The sequence below is a fragment of the Schistocerca gregaria genome, chromosome 7 (genome assembly GCF_023897955.1).
Source record: "Schistocerca gregaria isolate iqSchGreg1 chromosome 7, iqSchGreg1.2, whole genome shotgun sequence".
Lineage (NCBI taxonomy): Eukaryota > Metazoa > Arthropoda > Insecta > Orthoptera > Acrididae > Schistocerca > Schistocerca gregaria.
The window spans coordinates 5,729,523-5,737,357 of NC_064926.1; the positions used below are offsets into that span (position 1 = coordinate 5,729,523).

A 7,835-nucleotide genomic window follows, 5' to 3' on the forward strand; every position below is an offset into this window, starting at 1 on the left:
AGCCGGCTAGCTCAGTCGGTAGAGCGTCAGACTCTTAATCCTAGGGTTGTGGGTTCGAGCCACACGCTGGGCGGAACGGAATTTTGTTCCGCTGCAGATGTAAATTACCGTTTTTCTGATTAAGGAGATGCAATGGAAGTAGCAACTTTAAACTTTTTCCTACGTCTCTGTCAGTCACAAGGAAACTGTATTTGAATGTGAAGGTGATTTTGTAGACATGTGTGGAAGACATGTTCTGAAATGCAAGTGTTGTTGTTTGGAGAGCACATCGGTTACGTGTCAGATGTGTAGCCAAGCAGTAATGGGTCGCCATAGCTGCAAATATTAGCCGGTAATATGAAGTGTTGTCAGCTGAAGTCTGATGATGCAGACGACCGTAAGGACGAAGTACCCAAGAGTACCGCTAGGCCGCGCCTCTTTAGCTCAGTTGTAGAGCACTGCTCTAATAAACCAGGCATCGGACGTTCCATCCACACAGGAGAAAGATGAATTTTGGAAATCAGTTGCGCGTCGTGGCCGTATAGCAAACAGTATCTGTGATGACGAACAATTAGCGACAGGCGTTTTTTTTAAGAAATACTCTCAGATGTGATTAAGGCGAATGGCGCAGATAAAGCAATTGCCAAAGCGGTACAGCATAAAGTGGGACGAGGCAGTCTGAATTACATTTTATAGATGTATTTCTCACATATCTCAGAGCCTCTCGCGGTCGTTGTCGTCGTCGTCGTCGTCGTCGTCGTCGTCGTCGCCGGCGCCGCCGCCGCCGCTTCTGCAGAACTAGCAAATGGCCATCGTAGCAAATGCGGCGAGGGACGCCCTGCCTTCGATTCCGAATGCACAAAGTGTGTGGTCTTGTTTCTCAGTCTATATTTGGTCGGTCTCGTAAGAGGTTGAATGTAACCAATGGGTGGGAAAGAGCAAGGGGCAGCAGTTATGTAAAACGAAAACACAAATCCTCAGGGGTGTGAGCGTTTCGAGATGAGTCGTATACATGATATAGTTGGTCGTCAGTGACCATGTGGCCTAATGGATAAGGCGTCGGACTTCGGATCTGATAATTACAGGTTCGAATGTTGTCACGCTCGTTTTTTTGTCAGTTCTGAAAAAGAAACATACCGTTTTAATGTAGCAATTGAGCAGTACGAAACCGTCTGAATGTTGCTGTTGACCATTTTTTGCTTGGAAATGGTCTTGAGCTTGAAACACACACAACAAGACCGGTGTTAACTAGCGAAATGGTCGGCAGAGTGCCGACACCGCGAGTTTTGACTGGCACTTGCACATCTAAAACAACGTCGGAAAGTAACTCGTTCGGCTTTTGAGTCACATAAAGTATGTGTGTTAATTTTGACGCCACTAGCTCTGCATGCTGTCATGCAATTTCTTTACCTCTCAGAAATGATTATGACATAAAAGTGAAGTACGTGACGAGTGTGACGTTAGGATAACATTAGGCAGCATGGAGAGATTCTGTATGGGACCACCCAACCCAAACGAGTACTGTGTGACGTGCTATCCGGCAGGTATTCACCGAGGTAGTCGGCTAGCTCAGTCGGTAGAGCGTCAGACTCTTAACCCTAGGGTCGTGGGTTCGAGCCACACGCTGGGCGGAGCGGGATTTTGTTCCGCTGCAGATGTAAATTACCGTTTTTCTGATTAAGGAGATGTAATGGAAATAGCAACTTTAAACTTTGCCTACGTCTCTGTCAGTCACAAGGAAACTGTATTTGAATGTGAAGGTGATTTTGTAGACATGTGTGGAAGACATGTTCTGAAATGCAAGTGTTGTTGTTTGGAGAGCACATCGGTTACGTGTCAGATGTGTAGCCAAGCAGTAATGGGTCGCCATAGCTGCAAATATTAGCCGGTAATATGAAGTGTTGTCAGCTGAAGTCTGATGATGCAGACGACCGTAAGGACGAAGTACCCAAGAGTACCGCTAGGCCGCGCCTCTTTACCTCAGTGGTAGAGCACTGCTCCAATAAACCAGGCATCGGACGTTCCATCCACACAGGAGAAAGACGAATTTTGGAAATCAGTTGCGCGTCGTGCCCGTATAGCAAACAGTATCTGTGATGACGAACAATTAGCGACAGGCGTTTTTTTTAAGAATTACTCTCAGATGTGATTAAGGCGAATGGCGCAGATAAAGCATTTGCCAAAGCGGTACAGCATAAAGTGGGATGAGGCAGTCTGAATTACATTTTATAGATGTATTTCTCACATATCTCAGAGCCTGTCGTCGTCGTCGTCGTCGTCGTCGTCGTCGTCGTCGTCGTCGCCGCCGCCGCCGCTCCTGCAGAAGTAGCAAATGGCCATCGTAGCAAATGCGGCGAGGGACGCCCTGTCTTCGATTCCGAATGCACAAAGTGTGTGGTCTTGTTTCTCAGTCTATATTTGGTCGGTCTCGTAAGAGGTTGAATTAACGAATGGGTGGGAAAGAGCAAGGGGCAGCGGCTGTGTAAAACGAAAACACAAATCCTCAGGGGTGTGAGCGTTTCGAGATGAGTCGGACACATGATATGGTTGACCATGTGGCCTAATGGATAAGGCGTCGGACTTCGGATCTGATGATTACAGGTTCGAATGTTGTCACGCTCGTTTTTTTCCAGTTCTGAAAAAGAAACATACCGTTTTAATGTAGCAATTGAGCAGTACGAAACCGTCTGAATATTGCTGTTGACCATTTTTTGCTTGGAAATGCTCTTGAGCTTGAAACACACACAACAAGACCGGTGTTAACTAGCGAAATGGTCGGCAGAGTGCCGACACCGCGAGTTTTGACTGACACTTGCACATCTAAAACAACGTCGGAAAGTAACTCGTTCGGCTTTTGAGTCACATAAAGTATGTGTGTTAATTTTGACGCCACTAGCTCTGCATGCTGTCATGCTATTTCTTTACCTCTCACAAATGATTATGACATAAAAGTGAAGTACGTGACGAGTGTGACGTTAGGAAAACATTAGGCAGCATGGAGAGATTCTGTATGGGACCACCCAACCCAAACGAGTACTGTGTGACGTGCTATCCGGCAGGTATTCACCGAGGTAGCCGGCTAGCTCAGTCGGTAGAGCGTCAGACTCTTAATCGTAGGGTCGTGGGTTCGAGCCACACGCTGGGCGGAGCGGAATTTTGTTCCGCTGCAGATGTAAATTACCGTTTTTCTGATTAAGGAGATGTAATGGAAATAGCAACTTTAAACTTTGCCTACGTCTCTGTCAGTCACAAGGAAACTGTATTAGAATGTGAAGGTGATTTTGTAGACATGTGTGGAAGACATGTTCTGAAATGCAAGTGTTGTTGTTTGGAGAGCACATCGGTTACGTGTCAGATGTGTAGCCAAGCAGCAATGGGTCGCCATAGCTGCAAATATTAGCCGGTAATATGAAGTGTTGTCAGCTGAAGTCTGATGATGCAGACGACCGTAAGGACGAAGTACCCAAGAGTACCGCTAGGCCGCGCCTCTTTAGCTCAGTGGTAGAGCACTGCTCTAATAAACCAGGCATCGGACGTTCCATCCACACAGGAGAAAGACGAATTTTGGAAATCAGTTGCGCGTCGTGGCCGTATAGCAAACAGTATCTGTGATGACGAACAATTAGCGACAGGCGTTTGTTTTAAGAATTACTCTCAGATGTGATTAAGGCGAATGGCGCAGATAAAGCATTTGCCAAAGCGGTACAGCATAAAGTGGACGAGGCAGTCTGAATTACATTTTATAGATGTATTTCTCACATATCTCAGATCCTCTCGCGGTCGTCGTCGTCGTCGTCGTCGTCGCCGTCGCCGCCGCCGCTTCTGCAGAACTAGCAAATGGCCATCGTAGCAAATGCGGCGAGGGACGCCCTGCCTTCGATTCCGAATGCACAAAGTGTGTGGTCTTGTTTCTCAGTTTATATTTGGTCGGACTCGTAAGAGGTTGAATTAACGAACGGGTGGGAAAAAGCAAGGGGCAGCGGCTGTGTAAAACGAAAACACAAATCCTCAGGGGTGTGAGCGTTTCGAGATGAGTCGTATACATGATATGGTTGGGCGTCAGTGACCATGTGGCCTAATGGATAAGGCGTCGGACTTCGGATCTGATGATTACAGGTTCGAATGTTGTCACCCTCGTTTTTTTCCAGTTCTGAAAAAGAAACATACCGTTTTAATGTAGCAATTGAGCAGTACGAAACCGTCTGAATGTTGCTGTTGACCATTTTTTGCTTCGAAATGCTCTTGAGCTTGAAACACACACAACAAGACCGGTGTTAACTAGCGAAATGGTCGGCAGAGTGCCGACACAGCGAGTTTTGACTGGCACTTGCACATCTAAAACAACGTCGGAAAGTAACTCGTTCGGCTTTTGAGTCACATAAAGTATGTGTGTTAATTTTGACGCCACTAGCTCTGCATGCTGTCATGCAATTTCTTTACCTCTCAGAAATGATTATGACATAAAAGTGAAGTACGTGACGAGTATGACGTTAGGAAAACATTAGGCAGCATGGAGAGATTCTGTATGGGACCACCCAAAACAAACGAGTACTGTGTGACGTGCTACCTGGCAGGTATTCACCGAGGTAGCCGGCTAGGTCAGTCGGTAGAGCGTTAGACTCTTAATGTTCTGAAATGCAAGTGTTGTTGTTTGGAGAGCACATCGGTTACGTGTCAGATGTATAGCCAAGCAGTAATGGGTCGCCATAGCTGCAAATATTAGCCGGTAATATGAAGTGTTGTTAGCTGAATTCTGATGATGCAGACGACCGTAAGGACGAAGTACCCAAGAGTACCGCTAGGCCGCGCCTCTTTAGCTCAGAGGTAGAGCACTGCTCTAATAAACCAGGCATCGGAAGTTCCATCCACACAGGAGAAAGATGAATTTTGGAAATCAGTTGCGCGTCGTGGCCGTATAGCAAACAGTATCTGTGATGACGAACAATTAGCGACAGGCGTTTTTTTTAAGAATTACTCTCAGATGTGATTAAGGCGAATGGCGCAGATAAAGCATTTGCCAAAGCGGTACAGCATACCGCATTCTTCGGCGGACCTCGGAAGAGTTCCGCCCTTCGATACCTTGCAGAGTACTGCTACGTATCGAAGTGTTAGGGCTTCGCAGAAGTCGCAGTCGCAGTCGCAGTCGCAGTTCCGGAACCGCCAGCAGCAGCAGCAGCAGCAGTTTCCAGTGCCGCCAGTTTTGCAGTAGCAGTCGTCGCCGGACCCAGCCGCAGCTTCCGGACCCAGCCGCCGCCGCCGCCGCCGCCGCCGCAGCTTCCGGCCCCCGCCGCCGCCGCCGCCGCCGCCGCCGCCGCAGCTTCCGGCCCCCGCCGCCGCCGCCGCCGCCGCCGCCGCCAGGACCCAGTGCTTCGTCTTCCTCTCCTGCTTTCGTTGTCGTCGCTATTCTCGTCTTCGTCTTTGCCTTCATCCTTTCGCTCCTCGACGTCTCTCATCTGTCATCTGTAATCTGTTCCTGACTTTGTCCCTTGTCTGTCCCCATTCTTCTTTTCTGTGTTTCCAGTTTTCCTTACTGCCATCATGACCACCCCCACCACCACCGCCACTACCACCGCCATCGTCTATACGACGCCCTCCCTCGCTGCCACTACTCTTACTTGGTGTGCTCAGTCGCCCCCGTCCTACTCTATCCCGCCCCTCCTCACCCTTCCCACCCCAGCCCCCTTTGTCGCCCCATCCCCTGCTCCTTCTCCCCAAGCCTCCACACACGACCCCTTTCCCCCACTCCCCCACACCACTCATGCGGCCCCTGCCAGGGTTGTGTCTCGTCGGGCTACGACCCATGCCGCACCATCGCCGGCGCCAGCACCACCACCTGCAGCAGCGCCACAACCAGCAGCAGCACCAACAGCAGCACCAACAGCAGCACCAGCACCAGCACCGACACCGGGACCTGCCGCTTCCCGTCATCTCCCCGTCACTCCTGTGCCCCACACCTCCTCCCATCCTGTCCCCGCTGTTAAACGTCCCAGTGGCACCCCCGCCTCCTCTGCACCCAAGAAGTCCCAGCATCTTCCCCCTCCCCCACCCCTAGATGCCATGGATGTCTCCCCTCCAGCCCCCTCTACTTCCTCTTCTAACTCCCCCTCCTACAAGTATCTCCTCTCCCGTCCTGATCCCTCTCTCCTGGAGGCCCGCAACCTGACCTTGCTCCTCCGCCAATACTTCCCTGCAGCCCCCATCTCCCTTCTTACCCCCCGTAGGGACTCTGTCTTGATCACCTCCCCAAGCCCTACCCTACACTCCGACATCCTCTCCCGAATTCCTCTCACCCGATTTGGACCTAATGCCTCCCTTGCCCCTGCTCCTTCCCCTTCCTCCCCCCGTCAACCCCAACCCCCACGTCGCCCGCCGACCCTCACCGCCGTGATCACTCGGCTTAGCCCGACGATCACGGAGGAAGAGGTGCTGGCGGAGTTGAAGGCCCACCCGTACCTGGAGGTGCGAGCTGTTCGCCGCATTTTCAACTCTGCGGGCCCCACTCGCCTTATGCGAGTTTTCTCCGAACACGCTCCCTCCATCGACCATCTCCTTAAGGAGGGTGCCCTCCTCTTCCACCGCCGGTATAAGGTTGACCCCTCCCGCTCCCCACCACAATCCATTCGCTGCCAGAGGTGTCTGCGTTATAACGCACACCCAACATCAGAGTGCCGCGAGGCCCCAGTCTGCCCGCATTGTAAGCAAGCGCACTTCCTCCGGCAGTGCCCCAACCTTCAGTCTCCTCCCTCCTGCAATACCTGCAACCTCCAACACCCTACCTACTCCCAGAAATGCAAGGCTCGACCTCCTCCATCCGCTCCTGAACTCACTGTTCCTCTCCGCCCTTTGGATGACCCCACCCCTCCTGGCAATTCCCTCCGTCCTCCCCCCACCGCAGAGGACATCATCAGGTTCGTCACAATAGTGCTCCAGAACGTCCATCCCTTTCAGCGTCCCCACACCCTCCACCAGATTTCCCTCGCTGCCCGTTCCGTGTTCCACCTCAACACCTACGCCACCTATTCCCACAACCAGGCCCATTTCACCTTCTCCCGTCTCGACACCCTCGTTTAAATTCCCATTATGGCACGACAGCACCGTATCCTGTTCAATAACATCCGCTCCCTTCCCACCAACAAGCACCTCCTTATGCATACCCTTACGACCCACCGTGTGGATGCCTTCCTTCTGAACGAAACCTTTCTTCAGCCCCACCACACCGTCCACACCTCGCCCTACCTCCTTCACCGGTCTGACAATCCACTCCAGATAGCGCGTGGCGGAGTTGCCATTGGCCACCACCGCCAGATCCCTGTCCGGCTCCAACCCCTCCTTCCTGACCCCACAGAACACTTGATCCTTAGTCTCTTCTTCCCCGGCCTTACCCTTACCTGTGCCACCATCTATGTCCGCCCCGCTGCACCTATTCCTTTCGACTTCCTTTCCCACATCGACCGTACCTTCTCCTCCTACGTGATCGCCGCCGACCTTAACATCCATAGTCGTTCTGCCGCCCAGTTACGGCGGTGGCATCGGTTCCTTGCCACCCTCCAAGGCGACGTCCTTCCAATTCCCCAACACACCCGCCCTGAATCCAATACCACTCCCGATGTCGTCCTAGCCTCCCCCACCCTGCTTGGCCGCATAGCGGTGGACGTCCTTGATCCCATTGGCAGTGACCATCTCCCTGTCCTCCTCACTGTATCAGACGGTCGTCGCCCCCGTCCCGACCCGCGCCATGACCCTCCCCCGAAATATGTCCATGACTACTCCCGTGCCAACTGGAATGCCTACCGGGACTCCCTTGCTCTCCAGGTCGATAGCCACCCCCTCACCTACCACCAACCTGATGACGTTAC

At 51.9% G+C, this 7,835-nt stretch overlaps 2 non-coding genes across 2 annotated transcripts; both read left to right on the forward strand.

Moving 5' to 3' along the window:
* Positions 1-73, forward strand: Trnak-cuu (transfer RNA lysine (anticodon CUU)). The gene has a single exon. It is a non-coding gene; the product is annotated as a tRNA-Lys (tRNA).
* Positions 74-3,052: 2,979 nt separating this feature from the next.
* Positions 3,053-3,125, forward strand: Trnak-cuu (transfer RNA lysine (anticodon CUU)). Its single transcript has one exon. It is a non-coding gene; the product is annotated as a tRNA-Lys (tRNA).
* Positions 3,126-7,835: the final 4,710 nt, after the last annotated feature.